The sequence below is a fragment of the Macaca fascicularis genome, chromosome 13 (assembly GCF_037993035.2).
Source record: "Macaca fascicularis isolate 582-1 chromosome 13, T2T-MFA8v1.1".
NCBI lineage: Eukaryota > Metazoa > Chordata > Mammalia > Primates > Cercopithecidae > Macaca > Macaca fascicularis.
This window is the reverse complement of record NC_088387.1, coordinates 119,014,283-119,042,151: the sequence shown is the minus strand read 5'-3', so window position 1 is coordinate 119,042,151 and position 27,869 is coordinate 119,014,283. Positions and strand designations below refer to the sequence as shown.

The 27,869-nt window shown below is 48.2% G+C and overlaps 1 long non-coding RNA gene across 1 annotated transcript; it reads right to left on the bottom strand.

Annotated features, from left to right (window-relative positions):
• Positions 1-422: 422 nt before the first annotated feature.
• On the bottom strand, positions 423-26,324 carry LOC135966887 (uncharacterized). The gene is made up of 3 exons (XR_010580607.1): positions 25,183-26,324; positions 23,619-23,712; positions 423-15,133 (listed from the first exon to the last, which is right to left on the bottom strand). It is a non-coding gene; the product is annotated as an uncharacterized lncRNA (long non-coding RNA).
• Positions 26,325-27,869: the final 1,545 nt, after the last annotated feature.

The window sequence follows — 27,869 nt, the reverse complement described above, 5'->3', positions numbered from 1 at the left end:
CAACCCCCAGGGGAGACAGCCCTCCTGACCTGGCTCAATTCCACACACATTCACCAGCCTCCCAGACTGAGGCAGAAGCTGATGTGTAAAGAGAAACGCTGAACTGCTCTCAGGGGCTCACAGCCTGGAAGAAATTGTATGTGTATTTGTTTTAGAGCAACTTCCTCCCTGAGAATTGGCCCTCCTGGGCTTGAAAGGGGAATTGGCTTATTCACCTTTGGCAGGGTCCAGAGAACCTAAGGCAGACAGAGACTGGGCTGAAAGGACCTGGAGAATGAAGAAGCATTTCTGAGATCCCTGGAGGAGCTCTTTGCAGACAGAGGATGGAGAAAGAGACAGTGGGGCCGGCCCTAGCAAATGGTGGGAGGAGAGGTGACCCGGAAGACTCCAACCCAGACATCTACCTTTCCTTTTTAGGTTGCTGTGGGGGGCCATTCATTCACTGGCCAGTTCTCCGCCCAGTGGAGCCTGCTCCCCGCCTGGAGCGCGGGGGAGTGATGGACGCGTGAGTGTCCAGCAGGGGCAGTGCAGAGCAGGGGCAGCGCCTTCAGTACAGGGTAAAAAGCCACTGCCAGCCAGGGGCAACTGGCCTCCAAAACCCCCAAGGACGCGGTGGGGTTACCTTCAGTTAAAAGTGACTACAACTGGGGCTGCTGTGCTGTGAGATCTCAGAAGCCCCAGGCAGCTTTGTCCGGACACAGCTGCAGCGGGTAAGTGTCAGGGGAGGATCTGCGGCACGTTCCAAAGAGGGTGGAGGAGAGAAGGCGGTGGGTCCAGGCTGAAGATGGGCACTCCCTGGAGGTCAGCTCATGAGTGGGACCTATGGATCCTGTGGGGTTCAGAGGAGCCTGGAGCTCTCTGTGATTGTGATTGCCTCAGACTGTGAGCCATGCGTGGCGTGTTTCTGGAGAGACGGCGCCTGGTTTCCATCAGATTCCCAAAGGACATTACTACAGGTTGAATTATGTCCCCCAAAATGCACACGTTGAAGTCTAACCCCCAGCACATCCGAATGTGACCCTCTTTGGAGACTGAGGCTTTCCAGAGCTAATCAAGCTAAGATGAGGTCATCAGGGTGGGTCCTGATCCAACACGACTGGGGTCCGTGTAGAGGGAGACATTTGGAGACAGACACACATGCAAAGAGAATGTCCTCGTGAAGATGAGGACGGCCACCTGCCCACCAGGAGAGGAGCGGAGGCAGACCCCGCCCTCACAGCCTCCGAGGAGCCAGCACTGATGCCGTGGGCAATGTCAGGTTCCCTGAAATTCATCGGGTGAAGCCCTCACGCCCAGCCCCTCAGAAAGGGGCTGTATTTGGAGAAGAATCTTTAGAGAAGTAACTAAGATAAATGAGGCCTTCATGGTAGGCCCTGATCCAATAGGACTGGTATCCTTACACAAAGAGGAGACGAGGACACAGACATACAAGCAAAGAGACAGGGGACCGAGGGGTCAGCACAAGCACCAGGGTGCCTGCCCAGACCACTGGAGGGGACATCTGGGCACATGCCCTCACACCCCCTTTGACCCTCCCTAGTCCCCAGGTTGGGGAGAGCAGTGCCAGGAGTAGAGACAGGTGCCCCTCCCACTCCCACTGCCCTGGGGTCCGGAGCGCCCTGGGGTCCTGAGACAGGCAGGCGGGAGGCCGAGCCCCTGGGACCATTCTCCCTGCGTGCTGCTCACAGCTGCCTTTTTCTGGTCCACAGGGAACAAGCTGAAGCCGGAATCAGCCGTGGGTCACTGTGTGGTGCACCACGACAAGCGTGTTCACCTTTCCTCCTCACCAGGGTCCACACAAGGTCCTGCGAGGACCAACGTTGGGGCCTCGGGTCACGGTGCTGGGTGCACAGCGGAAGTCAGGGCTCACCCCTCTTTGTGGGCCTTCTTGCCAGCTGAAGCACTCCCCTGGGTTTGACCCTGATGGGTTAGGCACTTAAACCTGCAGCTGGGGCAGATGAGGTGAGGCCAAGACCAGAACAGCTGCCTCCACCCCACACAGGCCGCTCCAGACCTGCTGATGACCACAGACCATTGGTTGGCCCTGGGGGCACCATTCACACTTCTGCCTCCTCCAAGCAGGACCCGAAGACTCTCACCAAGCACACATGAAACGCATCACTGCGGCACAGATGGAAGCAGGGCGACGGGCCACACGAGTCCCCACCCTTCAGGCTCCACTAAACAGCCATGAAGGAATTAGAACGCTGTAAACATACGAGACCAGACAGAATGAGAGAACAGGGTTGTAGGCGGTAGGTGACACGAGGGGACCGGGGAGGAGCCACTGGGCTCCCCCGAGGGAGGAGAGTCAGACCTGGAGGACACCAGTGCAGAGAAAGGAGCTGGGGTTGGGGAGGGCATGGATGAGGAACAAGATTGGGAATGGGGGATTGGGTAAAAATTCACAGAGAGGGTAGATAACCCAGGCAGCTTCCAAATGCACACAACAGATCATTCTCTACCCCTCCCCAGACCACCCGCACCAAGAGCAGGAAACCAAAGACACTTCCTAGAGAAACTCTAACAACAGGGGCCTGGGCCAGGGGCACCAGGTGAAGGAGAAGGTGGACGACACGGGGTTAAACTCTACACACTGGAAGCCTGTCCCCTCAGCTTGCTTCCCAAATCCATCACCCCCTCCACCCTCTGCCACACTCCTGCTGCTAGGCTGCTAACACCAGGCTTAAAGCCCAAGCAGGAGATCAGAGGGCTTTGCTAGGAATCACTGAACAGCTTCAGAAAAAGGACCTCTAGATACTAAGACTCGCCTGTCACACGACCCCATAACCCGACTCTGAGGTCAACCAGTTGGCAAACTCTGCCATGCACAGGGAGCTTCCAAAAAATGTTTAGTTCCTCGCTATTAAATATGAACAGACAGCCAAGCGTGAAATAGGGACCAAAGGGGAAACAGAATCAGGAGGAAAGAGATGATGAAACAAACAGAGAAAAATTGAAGAAAAATTTATATACAAGAAATGCTCTCAGACTAGGAAACTAGTGAATTTGCTTTTTTTTTTTAAAGGAATACAAGAGAATAAGAAAAAGAAAGAGTTCTTTAAAATTAAAATGATGATAGACAAAATTCAAAGGACCAATTGGAAAATAAAATAAAAGAAATCTGCTAAAGATGAAGAACAACAGAGAAAATGTTAAAGATTTAGAGGATTGGCACAGGCTGTCCAACATCTAACTAACAGAAACATCAAAAAAGAGGATGGATAGAAGGAGATGATCAAAGAGACAATACAAGAAACTTTTTCTCACTTGCAAAGGCCCACTGAGTACCCGCCAGAGTAAATGAGGGAGGATGCACACCGCCGTGCATAAAATTTTAAACGACCGAAATAAATAAATAAAAGATCTTAAAGACTTCCAGAAAGGAAAAGCAGGTCACATGCGAAGAAAAGAAAGAGAGCGGCATCTGGATGGCAGCAGCACCAGCTTCTCGAACACCGTGGAGCCACACTTCAGCTTTTGATTTCTTCAGCCAGCAAAATGATCCCGTTGCGTAGAATAAAGCCATTTCCAGGCGTGCAAGGACTGAACACACAGTGTTTTAGAGTGGACTCTAAAAACGGCATAAACAAAAAACAAATGAATGAACAAAAGAGAGAGAGTACAGGACACAGAAAACGCAGGGTCCCACAGCAGGGAGAGGATTCCCAGGACCACGGCGGACTCATTCCCAGGGTGACGGCCACGGAGCGGGCTGAGAGAAAGCAGTCCAGGGTAGACAGAAGGGCAGAAGGCCTGAAGGAGAAGGATCCAACGTGAACAAGCAGCAGAAACTAATAAATCAGTGCTGGGTAGGTAGCGGCAGTGGTCACATCGTTTTTTACAATCTCTTCAAATCTCCAATAAAAACAGTAACTTGATAGCGGAACCAAATCCAAGCAGATAACATCAAAAACCATGCCTGGCGATGAAATGCATTCGTGTCCCAGGGCTAGTGTAACAAATTGTCACAAGCCTGGCAGCTAAAACTATGGATAGTTATCTCTCACTGTCCTGGAGGCCAGAAGTCCAAAACCAAGGTGTTGGCCTGGCTGGTTCTCCCCGGAGGCTCTGAGAAAGACGATCCACACACGCCTCTCCCTTAACTTGGCAACCCTTGACTCTACCTGGCTTGTACATGTGCCACTCCAGTCTCTGCCTCCATCCCCACGTCTCTGTGCCAAATCCCCCTCTCCCCTCTCTTATAAGGACACCAGTCATTGAATTAGGGCTGCCCTAAATTCAGGTGACCTCAATTTAATTATGTCTGCGAAGACCCTATTCCACTTACGGTCACATTCCCAGGCTCTGGGAATTAGCATTTTGACGTTCCCCAAATTCCGATCTTTGCGTCCTCGGTTCGGTGGGACCACCTTTGGGTTGGTGGGACCCCGCCAGCTCCCTTGGACTTCGGTTCGTGGTGCCATGGTGGGAAGCTGTAGCCGGGCTGAGAGCCCGGGAGCTATAGGGCGCGCGCCGCCTCCTCTTCCTGGTGCCTTGCCCTACCTGTTGTCCACACCTGAGATCAGTTGTCTCATAAATGTCCAATTTTCTGGTTGTTTAACGTGGGAGGGTGAGTCCAGGACCGAGGACTCTGTCAGAGCTGGAGGCCAAAGCCCGCCCAATATCCCTGCAGGAGCTCCTTTTCACCTCAGCTCAGCCAGAACAGGCTCCTATCGCTGGCCGCCGGGAGCCCCGCCTGAGCCGTGTGATAAATAACGTCCTCTAGAACCTCCCCCGAGGCAGGTTCCAGGGCACCTCCTGTGACCCCTGGGGACTCATGGATCTCACAGAGTGCAATTCAGCCAGGGAAGTTTCAGTACAGAAGGAAAGAGAGAGAGAAAATGTATGTATTAGGTTGGTGCGAAAGTAACTGCAGTTTTTGCCACTGAAAGTAATGGCCTGTCCACCTACAAGGCCAAGTTTAGGGAGAGATTTCAAAGATCCAGAGCAACAGATTCCACCCCATAGAATTCACGGATAGTCACACCCTGGGAGAGCATGGAGCCACTGCAAGGGTCCCGTGTGATTCCAAGAATTCGCTGTAGACTAAATAACGGGCTGTTTCCAGGTGTGCATAGAGGCTGCTGCATTTTATAATACAAAAATCCATTTTAAAACTATAAATAAATGCATGATGGTTTCAGTTTCATTTATGTTTTTATTCTTAATCACCAAATGTTAAAAGGTGGCCAGCAATAAGCAGGCCTTTGGGGTTGGGGTACTGAAAGTTTTTGAGATCACGAAGGATGTTTCACCTTCTGCATCAGGAAGTGCTGACCTGGATGCGCAGGTCGTGAGCAGCTCGGCACCCCCACCCACCCCAAGACGGTTTCCACCCACCTTTAGGGTGCCCTGAGTACCCCCTGCTCACTGAGAAGAACCTGGGGTGCAGGTCATGGGTGGCTCGGCACCCCCCACACCCCGAGATGGTTTCCATCTGCCTTTAGGGTGCCCTGAGCGCCCCATGCTCGCTGAGAAGAACCTGTGGTGCAGGTTTCTGTGCTGTTCATAAAAACAGGAGTCTATGCCTTTATCAGCAGTGGCACCGAGGGAGGCGGCCGATATCCCCTCATGAAAACTAAAGAACTCATCCAGAACGTCTTGCTGCAGAGAAGCTATCCCACCTCTCCTCAGAGGCACCCACCAGTGATAAGCCCCCTCTGGAAAATCCTGGCTGTGAATTCCACTTGATGTGTCATGTCTGTGTCTAGCGCAGGTGCCATCAAAAAACGTCGGCACATCCAACTCTCAGCAGCTTAAAGCTTACACAATGCAAGAAAAGGAAAAGGAAGACCTTTCCTGTGAACTCGTGTGAGGATTCGCCTACCTGTCATGGCTGTGTTTGACTCCTGCACACCTAGAGAGCTACGCTGGGGCGGGGCTGAGGCGCTGACGGACCCACTTTGCAAAAACAACCCCCACCAAGTGGCTGGATGCTGCAAGGACAGCGGGAAGGAGGGTCTTCTCTCTAGAGACAGGGCACCGGAATCTCAGAGACAGTCTCTTCTCTTACTTACATCTCATTTTAAAAAAGAAAGACGAGGAAGGAAAAGACCAGACCTCGAATAGAGAAGGGAAGGAGCAAAGAGGGAGATCGAGGGGAAAGGCAGAGACAGCAGAGGGGAGGCGAGGCGAGGGGAAGCCTGGGGTGGGTGAATGCTGGACAGGGAGGCCAGGAGGGCAGGAGAGAGCAGCACAGCCTCAGGGAGAGCAGGGCCGCCACCCCTCTCCGCTCCACTTCCACCTGCAAAGAAGCCCCGGGAGGCCCCAGGGCAGCAGCCGCCAGACCCGGGTATGCCAAGCCCTGTCCATCTCACAGGGTCTCGGGAATTCTATGATTGTCCAGACAAGGCCTGTCCCAGCAGAGACCCTGGCCAGACAGAGGAGGGGCCTGGAAGGCAGGAACCCCGAGAGGGCCCCACAGCCCCACTCGCCAGCATCCCACATGCGCCCCTGGAGTCGGCCCTGCAGCGGCCTCGGGGCTCAGCCGTGAAGCAGGGGTCGCTGGATTTCTGCAGTGGAGCTCTCAGGATTCGTTATTTGCACGTTATTTACACATGTTTGTCTTCTTCAGGTGACCTCACAGTGTATGACTTACACCTTTTCCTACTCCTGTAAAAATGGGTTTAAAATAGGTTTACATGTATTATTCAAGATGTATCAACTCCCAGAAAGATCTGGTCTGCTCGGTGGGGAAGGAAAGGCGAAGGCAGCTTCACCAGGCTCCTGGTAAGACCCTCAATCATCTGCTCCCAACTCAGCTGTTCTGTTACACGCATGGGTTCTTCTCCCAGCCGCTAGCGTGGCTCCAACAGGAACGTGGATGCCTGGTGCCGAGGTCTCATTCCTCCCGAGCCCTGCTCAGGGCTGTGGCCACCCGGCTCCACGCTGCTCCTCTGTCCTCTCAGAGACCCTGTCGCAGTCCCACCTGCCACGCCTTCTCCAGGCAGACAACAGCGCAGGACTGTCCACCGCCCAGCAATGGCCTCACCCGGCTTCGATGGCCTCACCTGCCCACGACGGCCTGGCATCCTGACAGGGTCCGGCGCATCACCCTTGCGCCGAGAGGCGCTGCCGGGACACATCCCCTCCGTTTGCCGGATAATTTGGCCCCTCAGGCCTGCACAGCTGCGGAGCCTGTCCCCATCTGCCCAGCCAGGCCCTGCCCATGATCCAGGCTATCTCAAGGCCCTGGACACACCGGTTGTCCCCTCCCATCTCGTGGCATTCCTGGGTCCCGGTGGACAGAAGAGTGCAGCCTTGCTACACAGACGCTTAGAGACATGGTCACCTTGTCGCCCAGGAACCCCCTGGTCCCACACTCTCCATCCCACAGCCAGACGTCATATCAAAGCCTCCAGAGCCTGGGGCCATGCACTGCCCTTTCCCCTCCCTGAACACTCACCCTTACACACGCACGGTCAGACTCACTTTCCTCTCAAGGCAGCCCGAGCCCCCAGGTACTGAGCCCTGCCCTCCCAGGCCAGGCAGCACCGGGCTCCTCCAGGCACTCACCCCCATAGCAAGACCCCAGTGGGCCCCAGGGCTCACCTGCCACATCTCTCATCAGACTGTGACCAGACCCGGCTTCATGGAGCTCTGCCTCCTGTGCCCAAGACCTTCCATGAACCCTGAGTAAATCCGAGAGCTGACGGGAGGGCGCCGTGGACCCCGGGCTCACCGCACAGCACAGGAGCAGTCCTGGCCCCACACTTTCAGAACAGGTGCCCTGCACCAAAACCAGGAGGAGCAACAAGGCCAGAAACGCACACGGTAGGGTCAGGGAGAATCCAAAATACAGGCCGGGCTTTAACATGATGTCCAGCATGAACCATCCAGGCCCGTGTGTTCGGGGGAAGGTGGGAAGAAGAGCCACTAGGAAGGGAGCCAGCAGCACCTGAGTGAGAGAGCAAAAGCTCCTGCAGGTCCCTGCTCAGTTCAGAGGTCTGCCCTCTCCACCTACCTGGGGCCACGGGTTCAAGGTCAGAAAAATCACACCAATGAAGTTCTTCCATTTGGAAGCTTTTTCTGACCAACCTCACCTCACTCTGACCACAGCTTACTCCATATCCAATCAGGTGTATGTGATTGGATGTCATGTTGTGTGCATGTGTGTACATATTCCGTGTGTGCATATGTGTATGAATGTGTGCATGTGTGTACATATTGTGTGTGCATGTGTGCATGCATGTCACACGTGCATGTGTGTACATATTGTGTGTATGCATGTCATGTGTGCATGTGTACATACTGTGTCTTCGCATTTGTGTGTATGCATGTCATGTGTGCATGTCTGTACATATTGTGTCATGTATGTCATGTGTGCATGTGTGTACATATTGTGTGTGCATTTGTGTATGCATGTCATGTGTGCATGTGTGTACATATTGTGATATTGTGTTTGTGCATGTGTATATGCATGTCATGTGTGCATGTATGTACATATTGTGTGTGCATGTCATGTATTCATGCATGTACATATTGTGTGCATGTGTGTGCATGTCATGTGTACATGTGTACATATTGTGTGCATGTGTGTGCGTGTGTGCATGTCATGGTGTGCATGTGTGTACATGCTGTGTGCGTTTTTGTGCATGTGTATATGCATGCCATGTGTGCATGTACATAGTGTGTGCATGTCATGTGTTCATGTATGTGCATCATGTGTGTGCGTGTCATGTTGTGTACATGTGTGTACATACTGTGTGCATACGTGTGTGTGCATGTCATGGTGTGCATGTGTGTACATATTGTGTGCGTGTGTGTGCAGGTGCATATGTGTCCTTGCATTTGTTTAAGTGTTCTCTTGTTCACTCACTCAACAGTGGACTTTGCGTTGACACTTCTTGGTGCTTAAAGCCACATGGACGGTTTCTTAACAGAAACTCAAAGAATCAGTTGTGAGCCATCCTGGGAGCAGCTCTTCCTAGCTAACCCACATGGTCTCAAATACTAGTTGGTTTTAATCATATATAAATGCAAGCTCCACACAGCTGAGATTCTGACTCACTTGTTTGGACACAAGGCCAAAAAAACTGGAATGTTAACAAGCACTTGCCCCTCAGTGGTCCTGGGCCACCTCAGCAGAAGCTGAGCTCACATGTTCTCAGGGATTCGTTCATGTCACAAGTCCTTTTCCACAACTCTTGCCACAGGGAAAGCCACATCTGGCCCCTGCGTTCAAGCAGCCAGAGCCCAGTGCAGAGTCAGGCAGAAAAGGAACAAGGCCCTGTGATGGAGCAAAACCTGGGAGCAGACGAGACCCTGCCTCAGCTGCCATGACGCAGGGTGATGCTCCAGGTCACCCAGGACAGATGTCTGTGCAAAGACGGCCTCGAAGGTAAGCGAGTCTGGAGGTTGCCAAACAGCCTCCACAGCCCGGTGGGTGGAGTAGAGAGGACACGGCTCAGAGCTTTCAACTGGCGGATCAGCCTCCACAGCCCGGCGGGTGGAGTAGAGAGGACATGGCTCAGAGGTTTCAACTGGCTGATCATGGTGACTCACGCCTGTAATCCCAACACTTTGGAAGGCCGAGGCAGGTAGATCACCTGAGGTCAGGAGTTCAAGATCAGCCTGGCCAACGTGGTGAAACCCCATCTCTACTAAAAATACAAAAAATTAGCTGGGTGGGGTGGCGGGCACCTGTAATCCCAGCCACTCGGGAGGTTGAGGCAGGAGAATCACTTAAACCTGGGAGGCAGAGGTTGCAGTGAGCCAAGATCGTGCCACTGCACTCCAAACTGGGCAACAGAGTGAGATTCCACCTCAAAAAAAAAAAAAAAACCCAGCTTGAATTCCTTGAACTTCCAAGGTGGTAGGCAGCACCAAGATGCTGAGGCTGAAGACACATGTGCAGTTATTTACAAAGAACATAGACAGGGCATGAGACCAACGCATACTCACTCAGCTGCCCTCCTCATGTCGCCATGTATCCTAGGAGCCAGTGGGGACATTCAGTGCACGCCATGTGGCCCACTCATTTTGCAGATAAGGATACGGACTCTCAGTGAGGATTCTAACCTTCAGGGTGCCCAGCCAGTCAGTAGAGAACAGTTAATAATCCTTGAATCTTTAGGGAATCCACGGGGCTGCTGCTATTCACAGTCTGCTTCCTGCTGTGCAAAGGACAACCATTTACAGCAGGCAATTCTGCTTGGACTGGAACACCCCTGAAGCCCCCTCCATGGGCACCCTCCTCGCCCTCCTGAGCTCCTGGACTCCCCCCAGCCCCACTCTGCACAGACACCCACCTTGCTCAATCCCATGTAATGTCTTTAGGACTACATTTTGCAGGAAGTGTCCAAGAGAGGGAAAAGATGGCAGGCGTTGACTGGACAACCCCACGTGCAAAATGCTAACGCCAAGGTTTACAACCCTGGAGAATTTTTTTCTGAGGAAATTGACTAGCCCAAGGGAAAAGACCTGCAGATTCTGTCAGTTGGGAATTCCACACCGCAACCATTGGCTCCCCTTCCCGGTATCCTAGAACAAAGCCCACAACCCAGCAAGTACCACCCATGCACACAAAGCTTGTAGTAGGTGCTAACACTCACAAATGTGGGCGAACTTGCCCATTATCACCAGGCACATGGGGGGGAATCTCCAACACAGAGACCAAACCCAGCACATGCAAACAAAACAGCAACTCAGAAAGAAACAACGGGAGCATAAGAACATTTTTAAAAGAAACTATAGTTAATTTGTTCAGAAATTAAAGAACAGGACATGGAGCAGTATGCTATGAATAAAAGAACATTCCAAAAAACAAAAAAAAAACCCTCGAGAATTCAAAGTAGAATAATAAACTCTAAAAATAAAATAATAAGTTTAGGCTATAAAAGCAGAACAAAACAAAAAGCAAGAAATGAGACTGAAAACATAAGAAAATCAGAGTCTCCATCCAGCAGATTCAACACCCACAAAGCAGACGCCCCAGGAGGAGAGAAAAGTGAAAACAGAAAGAAGGAAATTACCAAAGAAATGATGGAAGCCACATTCGCCACCGGAAGGATGTTGACTCCAGACGGACAGCAGCCACCCAGTGCCCACAGAATAAGACGGCCCCTCCAAGCCCATCGTGTGAAGGTTCAGAGCTTCAGCTGGGAAGGGACCAGGACGGGGTGATGGGTGCCTTGGCATGGCTTTGCCTGGTGTGAACCCCCAGCTCCTCCACTCAGCCCGCGGGAAGCTTGACTAGTTACACGTCTGCTCTGTGTCCCAGGTGCATGCGTGCGTTCTTAATCAGAAAAATGGAAATGATAATATTATTACTTTGTAGAGTTACTCTGAACGTTAAATTAATACATTTAAAGACTTAGAGCAGTATCTGACACATAGTATGCATTTAATACATTTTGTATTATTACCATATAAAGCATGCGGAGGAAGACAAAAAGGTTCTGCACAAAAGAACAGATACGATGAATGTCTCAAAAGTGACGTTAGAAATTGGAAGATAAGGAAACAATCTCTCAAAATTCCAGAAGGAAAATGAAGCCCTATCTAGAGCTGTATATCTACAGACTAAGTTTTATTCAAGTTTTAAGCAGCAAAAACTCAAAACCTTTACCTCCCACGCACCCTAACTCACGAAGCCCCCGGAAATGTGGCCACCAGAAGTAGGGACTAAGCAAGAGAACAGTGGTTGTGGGACGCAAGGAAAGGGCAGCAGAGGAAAGAGGCAGGCGGGACCCCCAGTGGGAGGCAAGACCAGCCCAGGACAGCTGCATGGCGACCACAGGAGGAGGGCACAGCCCCTGGGAGATCCTCACTGTGAAGAAAGAGAAGCTGGAGGATCAGCTGCAGTGCTTGTATCACAGGAGACTTTGGGGCATTTACACACAACTAATGAATAAAAAAAAATGAGTGACTCTAGGAAAGGAAAGTACTGTCTGAGAAAGGAAGTGTAAATATGGCACACTACAGGGCTTACCCATGGGAAAAAGTGACTTACAATGCTCACATTGGACCCCAATATCCTGCCGCGCCGTGACTGGGGGCACAGACTCTGAAGCCAGGCTCCCTCCGTCCATGTCCATCTGCCACTCACTAGCCAGGCTTCTGTTACCTTCCCTGTGCCTCAGTTTCTTCCATCTGTAACCCAGGATAATAATGGTACCTTCCTCGTGGGTTTGACCAGAGGATCCATTAATTAATACATGCAGAGCATTTACAACAGGATGATTTAGGATGCTGTGTAAATGTTCACTGCTTCTATTTGTGCTTTGATTTTTTAAAAGATAGTAGCTCTCCGAGAGGAACCTCAGGCTAACACAAACAACAGCGAAATCTTAGCTAAGAGTCACGGAAAGATGCAGCAGCTGCTCTCCGACCACAGGGACGGGATGCGGAAAGTGGCACAAAGGCGTGTCTGTCACTGAGGCAGCAAGTAGAGTGTGGGACGGGCACCACCAGGCAGAGTGGGGGAGCTCAGGGGTCGGGAATTCAGGGGCCAGGTCGTTGAGAGGAAGACTCTGGGCCAGCAGGAAGACCGCTGTGGGCTGTGCATGCAGAGGAATCATAGAGGCCAGGCTGGACACTGCTGAAGAGGAGGGAAGGGCCCCCAGGCCCCCTAGTTTTCTTCTGCCAGAGAAGCACAGGGTCCTTGACCCCTCTGTGGCCCTGGCAGCTGCAAGTTTTACCCACGGGCTTGAACCCAAGCTGGGCCTATTTGATTCCCAGGCACTGCGAAAGCTGGGTAGGTGGCTGCTGCGAACACTGAGAAAGCAACCATGTTGTGAAACATCTAGGAACTAGCCCCAGCCCTGAACCAGAGTCCTCAGACCCCCTATAAACTCCAGAGTCCGACGCCCTCACAGCAGACGTACCTGGGCAGAGCATCGGGTCTCACTGCGCCTCGTAAGGACGCTGGGACCCTCTGAGCACAAGCTCCAATAAGCCGTGCGGACGTTTCCTGCTGCCGCGTCTGGGGTGACTCCAGCTGTGGGAGAGCCAGCAAAGGAGACTGGGCAGGGCAGGTGTGGTCTGTTCTCATGCCGCTACAAGGATACACCTGAGGCTGGGTAATTTATAAAGGAAAGAGGTTGAATGGACTCACAGTCCCACATGGCTGGGGAGGCCTCACAATCATGGCAGAAGGCGAAGGAGAAGCAAAGGCACCTCTTACATGGTGGCAGCAAGAGAGTGAGTGCAGGGGAACTGCCCTTTATAAAACCATCAGATCCTGTGAGCCGTCTTCACTATTACAGGAACAGCACGGGAAAGAGCCGCCCCCATGACTCAGTTACCTCCCGCCAGGTTCCTCCCACAGCGCATGAGGATTATGGGAGCTACAATTCAAGATGAGATTGAGATGCGGACACAGCCACACCGTATCAGCAGGGAGTGTGGGAGGAGAGAAGTGAAACAGAGCAATGGGAGATGGTGTCGCAGAGCCAAGACGGGAGGACCTGGAAGAAGGGAGGAAAGAATTAGGTGGCCCCTCAGGGAAAAGGAAACAGGGACCCAGGAAAATAAGGGCTGAAGTCCGCCTGCTGTGTTCAGCTTGAAGACCTGGCCGCACGCAGTCTCACTGTGTACATTCCTCCCTCCTGACACCCTCTCCCTGGCACAGCCCACAGGGGCCTTCACTACACCAGTTTGCTTCACTGCTTGGCACACAGGAGCCGCTAGGCCTCAGACCTCCCTGTAACTGTGCCCTCTTCCGTCCTGCCTGCAGGACCAGACTTGAGTCCTTCTTTGCGCCTCTGCTGTGTGCATCCAGCGCCACCCACCCAGGAGCACTTGTCACCTCCGATTGCACTGATGGTTCTGGTACCTGCCTCTCTTACCTACCGTCAGCTCCACCAGGACAAGGACCCTCTAACCATGTTAAATAACAAGTCCTAAATCTCTGGAACAGATCTTGGCACATATAAATATCATTGAATGTTTCAATAAGTGTTCAATCAATATTGAATGAGTGAGTGAATGGGTGAGAGTGTGGGTAAGTCAACACTTGTTCAACAGAGAACAACAGTAGCCACCCAGGAGCAGCATTCTAAGGAGCTACTGAATCACAGCCACTTTTATTTATTCACTTAACGCTTGCTAAGGGCAACTATGTGGCAGGCACCAAGAGTACAAATATGAACGAGACACAGCCCCGGGCCCGGGAGACGCTTGCAGAGCAGTGACTTCAGCAGGACCTCACACAGTGGCACTCATTTCTATAACACTTAGACAACCCGTGGTGCACTGGGCAGTCAGGGGTCTCACATCAACTTGGGCAGAATAGCAAGACTAGTGCCACGCGGACTGCAAAAGAGTCCAAGAAGTCACAGGATCCCAGCAACACAGTTTTCCCCAAAAGCAACATCGGTAAGGCCCGGCCACGCCCACACCTCTAGTGCAAATGTGTTTTGCCCTTGCAGGTCCCTGATCCGACACACCACGAGCGGAACCTGCTCTGTGGTGGGGGCGTGAAGGCTCCCAGCTGTGGGAGCCGGCCCTCATCAGCCTTCGTTGATAAGCCCTGAAGAACGTGTTCCTCATTTTTACCTCATTACTGCGCAGTCCTATGACTGCAAAGCTGTTGACATAAACATGAGCTATTTCTCCTTCACTTATAATAACCTCATTCTAGTTTCTTCTTCCTGAAGCAGTTATAGTGTAATGATGTCATGTATTTAAGCCTGATAAACATAATTACTATCAACATTTAATTGATTCTTGATTACAATCAATTATATTTCTGAAACAATCAAGCATCCTACAATTAAAAATAATTGATTCATTAGCACACCCCCCTTACTTGACAATTACACAAATGCATTATTTATGTAATTAGACACATTTACAGTTCATTATTCCACATTTCATGCTATTGTTACAAAGCTACTAAACTCTCCAGCTTACTTCTTAATCTTCCTCAGATAGGACATACTGAGATAGAACACTAAGCTTATTCAAATGGATCTAGTTAAAAATTGGAAGTTACCTAAGGCAGTATAATTAAGTTACAAATCAAAAGCCTGAATTGCATGTCAATTCGAAAACAATAATTAACTAATTTACCTGCCATATATCCAGGGGAAGCTGTGAGGGCCCACGATAGTGTGGATCCGGTTGCACGTTACCAGGTAAGCAGAACCACCACTTCTTCTCTAGGCAAAATCTTCATAGCGTGGAGCTGGATAAAGGATATTAAAGAGACAACATTAGCCGTCATGTGGGGTCGGGTAAAGGCTATTAAAGAGACTACGTGAGCCCTTAGAGGCGACAGGCTCTGATCCAGGCCAGGGTAGAACCTGCGTTTGGGTCCTCTCCACCCCAACCTGCAGGTCCCTCTAACGACTTCCCTCCCCCAAGAGGAAGGTGTCATTCTGATGAGTGAGCGGCCACCAGCCCTGAAGTCCAAGCAAGCTCCCTGTTCCCATCAAAGTCCTGGCAATTCCCTGTTTTCCAAATGCCTGTTTCCCTGTCTCTGCTAATCACCCTTCCCCACCGAGTTCTCCTTTCAAAATAGTAGAATTAGCAGATGGATTTTCCTTGTTTCCTTTCTAAATTTTATGGCATGACAATGAGAATTCACCAAAGTACATAAATCCACACAGGATTTATGTGTGGATTTATAACACAGCGAGCACAGGAGCCGTAAGCAGACCAGATAGTCAGGTGGTTTTCCAGAAGATGGAACGTGGGCAGGATCACAGCACAGGCAGGCTGCGGCAGGTGAGCACTGGCTGCAAGGACCACAGCTGAGCGGTGAGGGCGGAAGCCCCTCTTCCCGCCAGGGCACAGGGCTCCAGCAGGCAGGTGAGCTGCGGGACCACGAGGCTGAAATCTGGACGGTTAATTGAAGGAACGTCTCTCTCTCTAGTGGTTTTAGGAGTCCCCAAACCACTCCTTCTCACCTGCAGTCACTCACAGCAGCAGGGCCACCTCCAGGATCAAGCCAAAGAGCTACAGAAATAAAACCAAGCACACAGCAAGACAGGAACATCCCACCAGGAAGGTAGCGCCCAGAGAGAGGCAGAAGATCCGAAAAACTTAAAAACAAAATATGATGTTGCTGAAGATTTAATTGATTTTCAAGAAGACAGAGCTCAGGACAAATCCAAAACATAAGAAAAAGATCGATACAATATGAGGAATAATTCAAGACAATGAATCAATCCAGAGTATTTTGCAATAAGAGTTGCATAAAAGAGAAAACGAAGACAAGAGCTCATGAAATATTTTTTAAGTAATAAGATAAAATTTTCAAGAGTTGGGGAAAAAAGCATGAAATATGAGATTGAGAGAGTCTCCAAAGTGCCTGAAAGGATGAAAAGAAGAGCATCTACTCTTAACATGTTCTTGTGGTGAAATTTCAAAATTTCAAGAATTAACACTTTTTTTTTTTTTTTTGAGACTGTGTCTTGCTCTGTTCCCCAGGCTGGAGTGGAGTGGCATGATCTCCGCTCACTGCAACCTCTGCCTCATGGGTTCAAGAAATTGTCCTGCCTCATGGGTTCAAGCAATTTTCCTACCTCAGCCCCCAAAGTAGCTGGGACTGCACCACCATGCCCAGCTAATTTTAATTTTTGTATTTTTAGTAGAGACAAGGTTTCACCATGTTGGCCAGGTTGGTCTTGAACTCCGGGCCTCAAGTGATCCGCCTGCCTCAGCCCCCCAAAATGCTGGGGTTACAGGTGTGAGCCACTGCGCCTGGCCAACACTTCCATGAATAAATGATGACACAACCATAAATGAAATGCTATGTAACTGTAAAATAAATAAAAAAATTAATATACACAGATCTTCAAGGTATATTAAATTTAAGAAGCCATATGCAGCACAGTGGGATGGCGCATCTGTCAAGTAACAATAGGTGAAGATCTGTGTGTGAGCATGTGTGTGGCATGTTTGCCATAGACACGTAAACACACTCTGGAAATATACATTAAAAAATTAATGATCACGATTCCTAGGCATGGGATGAGATGGCACTGAGAAGATGGAGATAAAGACTGAAGGCGACTGCACACTTTTTAGCATATTTTTAGTCTTAATTTTTGAACCATTTGGAAATTATTTTCTATTAAAAATTATGTTTTAAAAAAGTTGCAACAATGAAGGTCCATTTCTCCTCCACATGCAGGTTACCTGGGAGCTCCACTCAGTGTCACTTTCATCCTCACTCTGGGACCCAAGTCACTATCTACAGCATGGGCAGATGAATGCCAGGGCACAAACACAGCATGGTGAAGCTCAGGTTGGCTTTTACAGTGTCCACCCAGAAATGACACCTATTAGTTCTGTTCAAACTTTCTTGACCAATTCACAGGGACAAGACTCACTTTAGGGGCAGGGAGATATAATTTGCTCCCAGAAAGGACACTGGAAATGGATGTGTAGTAATACACCTTACCACAATGAGTTAACTAACCCAAATACCTGCAGACATTATGGCCATATAAGATAAAAAGAAGAAATTAGCACACAGGATTTCTGTAGAAAATACAAGTAATTTTCAGGCAGCATCTGTTTCAAACTCAACAAAACTCAAGAAAATGTGGATGTTATTTCTTTAAGACTTAGTAATAAAATTCTTTTTGGATATGTTTAAAATTCCAAAATAAAAGGTTTACCCAGAAAATTTTTTAATGTGGAAAAATGAAGGAGAAATAAAGATATTCCCAGGTAAAGAAAAATGGAGGTATTTCATTGCTATCCAACATTCCTTACATGAATGAAGTAGAGGAAGTCCTTCAGGTTGATGTAAAAGGACACTAGACAATAAATGAAATCTGCGTGAAGAAATAAAAAACAATAGTAAAGATCACCACTTTGGTAAAAATTTAAAAGAATGAGTATTTTTTCTGTTTGTAACTCTAATCTAGTATAAAGGACTACTGAATAAAGCAATAATTATAAAACCATATTTATGGGCATATATTTATAAGCAAGTAATTTGTATGAAATAATAGCACAATGAAAGGAAGATGGAATAGGGCTATGTAGGAACAAAGGTTTTATTTAGTATTGAAATTAATTGGTATTAATATTAATTAGATATAATTATAAGATGTTAATTTTAATTACCATATCAATCAGTAAGATGACAACTTGAAAAAATTTAGTAAAAGAAACAAGGATATTTAAATGGTAACTACAAAATATCTACTTAACACAAAAGAAGGCAATAATGGATGAATAGGTAAACAAAAGAGACATAAGATACAGAAAATAGCAAAGTGGCAGATGTAAATCCTAGCTTATTAATAATTACATTAAATGTAAATGGATTAAACAAATGAATCAAAGGCAAAGATTGACAGAATGAATTAAAAAACATGATCAAACTATATGCTGTCTATAAGAGATACTTTAGATTTAAAGACACAAATAGGTTGAAAGTTAAAAGATAAAAAATATACAGTTGTCCCTTGGTATATGTAGGGAATTGGTTCCAGGACTCCGTATGTGCCGAAATCTGTGCATACGCAAGTCCAGCAGTTGACCTGGCAGAGCCCACTTATTCAAAAAGTCAGCCCTCCATATACATCAGTTTTGCATTCTGTAAATATGGTGTTTTTTTTTTTTTGAGACGGAGTCTTGCTCTGTCACCCAGGCTGGAGTGCAGTGGCAACATCTTGGCTCACTGCAAGCTCTGCCTCCTGGGTTCACGCCATTCTCCTGCCTCAGCCTCCCAAGCAGCTGGGACCACAGGTGTCTGCCACCATGCTTGGCCAATTTTTTGTATTTTTAGCAGAAATGGGGTTTCACTGTGTTAGCCAGGATGGTCTCGATCTCCTGACCTCGTGATCTGAAATATTGTTTTTTTTAATCTGAAATATTGAAAAAGAACAAAGTCTGAGGACTCACTCTTCCCAATTTCAAAACTTAATTCAAAGCTATAGTAATCAATACAGTGAGGTACTGGCATAAGTGTAGACATACAGTTCAATGGAATAGAATTAAGCATCCAGAAATTAATCCTTATACCTATGGTCAGTTGATATTCAACAATGGCACCAAGTCAATCCAATGAGGAAAGAACAGTATTTTCAACCCTGGATATCCACATGCAAAGAATAAATGCAGATCCCTATCTCACACCAGGTATAAAAATTAACTTCACATGAATCATAGATATAAAAGTAAGAGCTAAAACTATAAAATTTATAGTAGAAAACACAGGAGTAAATCTTCATAACCTCGTATTAGGTAATTGTTTCTTAGATATGATACCAAAAGTATAAGTGACAAAAGAAAAAAGATAAACTGAACTTTATTAAAACCTCTTGTTCTTCAAAGATACTATCAAGAAATTGGTGTGGCTCATCCCTTTAATCCCAGTACTTTGGGAGGCCACGGCAGGAGGCCTGTTTGTGGGCAAAGTTTGAGACCATCCTGGGCAACATAGTAAAACCCTGTCTCTCAAGAAAAAAAAAAATTAACCAGGTGTGTTGATGCACACCTGTAGTCCTAGCTACTCAGAAGGTGGAAGCAGGAAGATTGCTTCAGCCTAGGAGTTTGAGACCAGCCTGGGCAATGTAGTGAGAACTTGTCTCTACTAAAAATTAAAAAGAATTAGCCAGATGTGGTGGTCTGCGCCTGTGGTCCTAGCTACTCAGGAGGCTGAGGCAGGAGGATTGCTTGAGCCCAGGAGTTCAAAGTTGCAGTAAACTATAATCACACCGCTTGCACTCCAACCTGGATGACAGAGTGATGCCCTGATGCTAAAAAGCAAAGTTAAAAAGATTTGCAAATTATATATCTAACAAAGATCTAGTATCCAGAATACATAAGAAATTCTTAACTCAACAGTGAAAAGACAACCAAAAAACTGGGCAAAGGAATTTAATGCACATCTGTCCAAAGACGATATACATAGAGCCAATAAGTATATGAAAAAATGATCAATATATTAGTCACCAAGGAACGCAAATCAAAACCACAATAAAACACAACTTCACATCCAAATAAGATGGCTAAAGTAAAAACTACAGACAATAACAAGTGTTGATGCGGATGTGGAGAAATTCAACCCTCATGCATTCCTGGTGGGAATGTAAAATTGTGTATGCATTTTAGAAAACATTTTAGCAGGTTCTCAACATGTTAAACATAGAGTTAACAATAAAATAGCAAAAATCATTTTCCTTTAAGAAAGAAGTAAAGCCTGGCTTCAATTTTTCTTACACAACTTTAAATACTGGAAAATAGTGAAGCAACTACTTCAAAGTTAAAAGAACGTTTGTGACTCCAAAATTCCATACCCAGCTAAGGTTGCAGAACTGATATCCACATCTTTCCTCAGAAATGTGCTCTAGGCCATCAACAAAAAGATTCTTTTTAATCCCTCAAAGATGGAAAAGTCATGGCATAAAAATTTGACAAAGGGAATCAAAATTGTTTACTCAAACAACTCTAAATAATTGTTGTAACTTATATTCATCTGTCACATTTAATACTCAAAAATGAAAGCATTTCATGTACAAGATAGCCCAGTGACAGTGTAAGAGAAAAAAGATACACAGGAGCTAGAAAGAAAAGGAAAAGAAAGTAAGTGTGCCAATCAACTCAATTTATATAAGAAAAATCAATGTTTCATTCTTGATGTTGATATTTAAACAATGTATGTTCTTTTCTTGTCTAAGAAAAAAGAGTCACCATAATTGAATCAATAAGCAATAAACGAAAAGTTGTGTATGAAATTGAAAATATTCTTGAAGAAGTATTTCTCATGAGTTTCCAGCCACAGACATTTTCACAGGCTGGGTTTTCAGACTGTCATGGAACAGATAATTTCCATGCTAGATAAGTGTTTCCAGAGAACACAAAAAGGTGGCATGTTTCCCAATAATTCATTTCCCAAAGCCAGCATGTCCTAGAGACACAAGCAAAGACAGACTAAAAAGGGAACTAGACACAGATGCCTTTTATGAATACAGATGCAAAAACGATATGTGAAATAAAGAGAAAAAGGACTATGCTTATGTCGATAGATACTGAAAAGACATTTACTAAACTTTATAATAAACTAGGAAAGAAAAATACTTATTTAACATGATTAAAAATACCTACTCAAAGTCAATAGCTAATACCTACCTAACAATAAATACCTAACAGTAAATCTGGTAGTATTCTCACTTAAACAATGGAAAAGACAAAGCAGCTTACTGTGGCCAGCATACTCTCAGATCCACAACAAAATAAAAGGAGGGAAAACTATATATATACACATATTATATACTCACACACACACACATTCACATATACTTTTTGAAAAGAAAGGTGAAATTTTGACATTATTCAAATTTGGTATCATTGCCTACCTGAGAAAAAGAAAATAATGTAAAATTATACTAATTTTTTAAAAATTTTAATAATAGGAACATAAAAAGCAGTCATTGTCCTACATATCAGCATTAACAGAGAAACAATGGGAAAATAATTATATTCACAATTTTAAAACTGAGTACCTGGAAATTAACCTTGCAAGAAGTCTGTCAGGCTCAAATAATGAAATCCATAAGCCCAAGAGAGCACCACAGAAAATATTTGAACAAACGGAGAAATATAGTACACTCCATATCTAAAAAGAAATGCTAAGAAGATGTACATTTTTGCCAAACTAATTTATGAACTTGATGCAACTCAAACTTCCAATAGAATTTCGTAAGCGAAATTGGTTATAAATGTTGTCTAGAAGAATGAAAAGCAAAACAAAAACAAAAACAACAAGGCAAGGAAATTTTTAAGAAAATAATAACATGGATGCATATAGGATAGTTCAGGCTGAAATAAAGTGGCAATAAGTAAGTGGGTGAAGTACTAGGGCAAAAATACACACGGTGATCGCTAGTATAGAACACAGACCCAGAAATATGTCCAATATATACAAGCAGTCAGCCTAGACCATCATCCCTGGATACCCACAAGGGATTGGGTTCAGGACTCCCTACAGGCACCACAATCTGAGAATGCTCAAGTCCTGATATAAAATGGTGTTGTATTTGCATAAAGCCGACACACACCCTCTCATATACTTCAAGTCATCTCCAGATTACCTGTAACACCTAAAACAATGCAAATCCCATGTCAACAGTTGTCATTGGAATGCACCGGTTTTATTTGTATTGGTTTTTATTGTTGCGCTGTTATTGTTTTTCCTGAATATTTTCCATCTGTGGTGATTAAATTGCAGAAGTGGAAGCTGCAGATAGGAAGAGCGACCTTAACACTGTTTGGAACTGAAATCTGCGGGAGGCAGAGCAGAGACCCAGAACCCAGGCCTCACAGCCAGGCTGTCCAGAGGGAGCCCCGTTTCCATCATCTAGCAGCTGTGTGACCCTGAGCAAGTTCCTTAACTTCGCTTTGCTTTACATTTCTTTGCCAGTCAAATAAAGAAAATAATATCTCTCTTACGAGGTTGTTGTGAGGATTGTATAAGTTAATAGATGAAAAGCCCTAAAAAGAAGGCCTGCATATATCAAGTTCTATAGAAGAATTTATTAAAGAAAACAAATAAGTTATGTTAGAAAAATTAGTTAATTGGGAGGACAATAAATAGGCTCTATCCGTGCTCACACTACACACCCTGAAGGAATACCAGGTTCAGTTACAAAATAGAATTATTAAACAATAAGTAGAGAGCAGATAAAATACATGATCTTGCGGCAGTGAAGTGTTTTGAATATGACGGGGTGCGGGGAGGTTTAGGGATGGTGAAATACAAAGCTCTGGAAAATCAGGAAAAGCAGCAATTCCTATACTGAGCTGCCCTTGTAAAACAGCCGAGAGCGCTCAGTTCATGTTTGAGCTAAATATCATAGGGTGTAACATCTATACAAATGTAAGGGGAAAATCAACAGGTCTGGGTAAAAATAATTTCTGGAATAAGATAAGTTATTCCTGCATTCTCAGTCTTTAGTCTATGAAAATCCTCAGAAAATAAAAACAGGAAAACCAAAATGCCTCCCAAGAACGTCATCCTTTTTTTAACATTAAAAACATTTTCTAAGGAATCAAGTTTCCTCATTACTGCTGTGAAACCCACAAAGAATGTATGTTTTCTCCAAAAAGAGTGTGTGCCTGAACGTAAGATTACCGGGCACGCTGTGATGAGCTGGGAACACCATCTCATCTCTGCACAGAGCCGCCCTTCAAAGACGCAAGAGCTGGGAATATCAGCAAATCAAACTGCACAACATGAAGCGCTGTCTCGATCGCACCATTAGCTTACTGCTATCATTTGTAGGAAATACGAGGCACTAAAATTCTGACACCACATTCCTTGCAGAGACTTGCAACAGGAAGAAGAAATGGCAGGGCATGAACCCAGTCTCTCAAACGAGTCGGCCAAACCTTGACAACTGACCTAATGCCACTGCAGGTCATCCCACAAAAGCCCAACCCGAAGTCAAACGGCTCCCCACGCAATCTGAGACTGCCAGGCAGGCCCCGTTATTCCAGGGCCACAGAGGGAGCCCGTGCCCTTGGCGAAGACGCCAGGGTTCCAGAGACGACTGGATAGCAGCAGCTGTCACAAAGCCTGTTCCCAGGCAAAACAGAAACTGGAAAAGTTGGTTTCCGGTGCCTCTGCACACTCCCCACCCCCGCCCTTCAACACCTCCTGCCATCATTCCCCTCCACCCGCTTGCATGCAGCAGCTTTTGCTGTACCTAAAAGGACTTGTTTTGCAAGTGAAGACTTGTCACCAGGAGAAGGATGCTGCCATGATGGGCGCTTTACACACATGTTCTAATCACAGCTATCCTGAAAGACAAACCATGTTCGCATCCTCATTTTACAGAGAAAGGCCCGAAACCTCTATGAGTGAAGAATTTGCCAAACGGGGCCCTGCCTCGGCCCCCTGGGCCCTGCCGGACTCCAGGAGAGATGGGCAGCGCCCTGGGTCCTGGGTAGCCATGGAGGGAGGCCCTGCACCTTCCGAGGCAACCGGTGCCACCCACAGACACAGCGCCTTCTCCTCTGCCCCCACCTGCCCCTGCTTGGGGCTTTTGGACCCTCTGCCCCCACCCAGTGTGCCTATTGTGTTCTCTCCTCGGGAGGAACCTTTTGTCTGGTAAGATCACAGTGGCACCCGGTGTGGAGGCAGCGTGGGTGGCCGGTGACTATCTCCTCATACCACATGCTCAGCTTCCAGGGAGCCCTTGATGGGTGGGCCCAGCGCTGCTCCCACGGCACCAAGAGAGACAAGGTCTCCACCAACACAGCGTGAGCGGGGAGGGGGCCGTGAGGAAGGACAGTTCTGTGTCCTGGTGTCAGTGAGTGGGTTTTAGAGAAGAATGTCTAGGTCTCGGCCGGGCGCGGTGGCTCACGCCTGTAATCCCAGCACTTTGGGAGGCCGAGACGGGCGGATCACGAGGTCAGGAGATCGAGACCATCCTGGCGAACACGGGGAAACCCCGTCTCTACTAAAAAATACAAAAAACTAGCCGGGCGAGGTGGCGGCGCCTGTAGTCCCAGCTACTCGGGAGGCTGAGGCAGGAGAACGGCGGGAACCCGGGAGGCGGAGCTTGCAGTGAGCTGAGATCCGGCCACTGCACTCCAGCCTGGGCGGCAGAGCGAGACTCCGTCTCAAAAAAAAAAAAAAATCAGCCGGGCGCGGTGGCGGCGCCTGTAGTCCCAGCTGCTCGGAGGCTGAGGCCGGAGAACGGCGGGAACCCGGGAGGCGGAGCTTGCAGTGAACCAAGATGGCGCCGCTCACTCCAGCCTGAGCCACAGAGCGAGACTCCGTCTCAACGAAAAAAAAAAAAAAAGAATGTCTAGGTCTCCTCCAGCTTCTTCTACCCTCTTATCTATAGATGCAGGCCAAATTGTTTAAATGTCCTGACCCTTCGTCTGTAAAATAGCGCTATGACCGCCCACACTGCTCCTGCCTCTTCTCAACAGGGGGTTGTACAGATCCGAGAGGGAAGCCGCACACGGGAAGGTTGTTGAGATGGGAGAGGGAGACTGCGCAGGCTACAGGTAGATGCTGCTTCTGAAGCTGCTGGCGGATTGGGACACGCATCACAAGGTGGCGTTTGCTTTTAGAACCCAAATGAGTAAGATCTCTGAGTTATAAGCACCTCTCACCTCAACCGGCAGCAGCAGAAGGGGCTGGGTGGTCATCACGGGGTCTCCCAGGAACACAGAGCCGGCCTGGCCTGGCCCTGTCCACTTACTGCCGGTGAGACCCTGGCCACGTTACTTCATGTCTCGCAAACTCACTTTTCTCACCTGTAAAATGGGTTCCTAGCTGTGCCTCGCCTGCTTGCTGGGTGGTGAGGATCACAGCCTGGATTGGGAGACGGGTGGGGCGTGCACCAACAGGCAGGCAGGAAACGAAAGGCGGCTCCAGCTTGCCCAAGGGCCAGAGAGAGTCCGTGCTTGGTGTGTGCTGGAGACGGGGCTGAGAGAGACACAATGTTATTTTCCTGGAGGTGGGACTTCTCCTTTGGCTGGAGCACCCAGCTGTGGACAGGAAATCATTTGTTTGTTGTTAGCCTGGGAGAGGAAGCAAGGACCCACATCTCTGCGCTGCTTGCCCTGGAATGTGACTTACTGGAAACCTGGGTAACTCGTAGATGATACAAACGACTGAAATGAGACCCTGGAAGCTGCTCTGGCCTCAGCCCAGGTGCAGCCCTGAGGCAGCAGCCGGGCAGCCAGACCTGAGAGCTGCTGGGGCTGCAGGAACTCGGCCACATCCAGCCACACAAAACAAAACAAACCAAACATTTCGGGCGATCCTGGGGCAGCATCCTTTCCTCATCCTGCCTGGGCCAGGAGCCTGGGGCTATGAAGTCGTAACGACTTATCCAGCGCCTTCTGTCCAGAATCGGGGGCCCCTCCCAAGAGGAAATATAGCATCACAAAAGTCCACACGGAGGCACGCTGGTGGCTGTCGCACTTCGTTGATCCCTGTAACAGATGCTGAAACACCAGCTAGTAAAACGGACACTTTGGGGCTGACATCTGCTGCTGTGCCAGTAATGAGCACTTCCTGTATGCACGCACCTGGCTGCCAGGCGCAGGAAATCCACACAGGCCGCAGAATAATTTGATTCAGACACAGCGCGCACTGTTTCTGAGCTTTCGTGATTTCATCTTCCGGAAGGCGAAAATCATCCCTCTGCAGAATTGGATTTTTATTTGCTGGTGTTCACCTGACAGGAGGCATCTCCCGGGAAGAAGCAGTGCTTGCCTCTGCAGGGCAGGCTTGTTTTGTCTCCAAAATGCCAAACCAGCTGCTTTTTTAATCCCATGGAGGCTGTCCAGACACCAGACATTACTATATCCCTGGAATTATTCCCTGGGCAGCCGCAAATGGAGCCGGGAAGAACCTGCCGTGAGTGGAGCTGCAGTGGAGGGTGGAGGGTGGAGGGTGGAAGGTGGAGGGTGGAGGGTGGAGGGTGGGAGGGTGGAGGGTGGGAAGGTGGAGGGTGGGAAGGTGGAGGGTGGAGGGTGGGAAGGTGGAGGGTGGGAAGGTGGAGGGTGGAGGGTGGGAGGGTGGAAGGTGGGAAGGTGGAGGGTGGGAGAGTGGAAGGTTGAGGGTGGGAAGGTGGAGGGTGGAGGGTGGGAGGGTGGAAGGTGGAGGGTGGGAAAGTGGAGGGTGGGAAGATGGAGGGTGGAGGGTAGGAGGGCAGAGGGTGAGAAGGTGGAGGGTGGGAAGGTGGAGGCTGGAGGGTGGGAAGGTGGAGGCTGGAGGGTAGAAGATGGAGAGTGGGGGTTGGGTGGCTGGGAGCACTTCATGTGGTGGAGGAGCTCATCACACTTACAGGAAGGGAACGCCTGCAGCCCCAGCTGGCAACCCCATCCAGACTGCGCTCAGCATCCACAGCAGCACACACAGGGCGGCAGGAGTCCTTCCTCAGTGCAGAGAGCACCGGAGCTGCCCCACCCTCTCCTAGCCATCTGCAACTACTGGCCCCCAAGGAGAACAGTAAGAAGAATTCAGAGGAGCTAAAATCACCAAGATTGAGCTAAAGCCCCCGGGACACGCCAGAGGAGCCTCCATTAGCTCTGTCCCAAATCCATCCTAAGGAAACAGATCAGAGGCAAGAGGCAAAGGGCCAAGATGAGGCCCCAACACCTTCTTCTTGAATGTATGGGGGCCAGGAGGCAATAGTCACACCCTCACCCCAGCCTGGTCTGCAGGGTCTGTCCTCCCTGCTCGGTTCTTCCCTAAAGCAACTCACAAAGCCGTTGCAGACAGCAGGACTGCAGTTTTTGAGGCAAAAGTTGAGACACAGGTTTTGACAATTTAAAAAAGATTTTTCTCATTAGTAAATGTATTTGAGATGTTAGAAAGAGGTTTCACAAATCATATTAACTTATATGTGAATTAATATATTTTGTTAAATAACAAATTTATATTTTAATAAACAATAAATAATATGTATGTGTGCACCTGCTCTGTTCCACACACTGGGACTCTGTTCCACACACTGGGACTCTGTTCCACACACTGGGGACTAGCTTGATGTATTAGTCCATTTCATGCTGCTGATAAAGACATACCCGCGACTGGGAAGAAAAAGAGGTTTCATTGGACTCACAGTTACACATGGCTGGGGAGGCCTCAGAATCATGGTGGGAAGTGAAAGCACTTCTTACATGGCAGCAGCTAGAGAAAAATGAGGAAGAAGCAAAGGCAGAAACCCGATAAACCCATCAGATTTCGTGAGACTTACACACTATCACGAGAATGGCACAGGAAAGGCCGGCCTCCATGATTCATTTACCTCCCCTGGGTCCCTCCCACAACACGTGGGAATTCTGGGAGATACAATTCAGGTTGAGATTTGAGTGGGGACACAGCGAAACCATATCACACGACCAAGGCAGATGGGACCCTGCTCGAACGTTGATGTTTCAGTGGGGGTGCCAGGAGGGCGCTGGGAGACACACGAGAACGCAAGAGA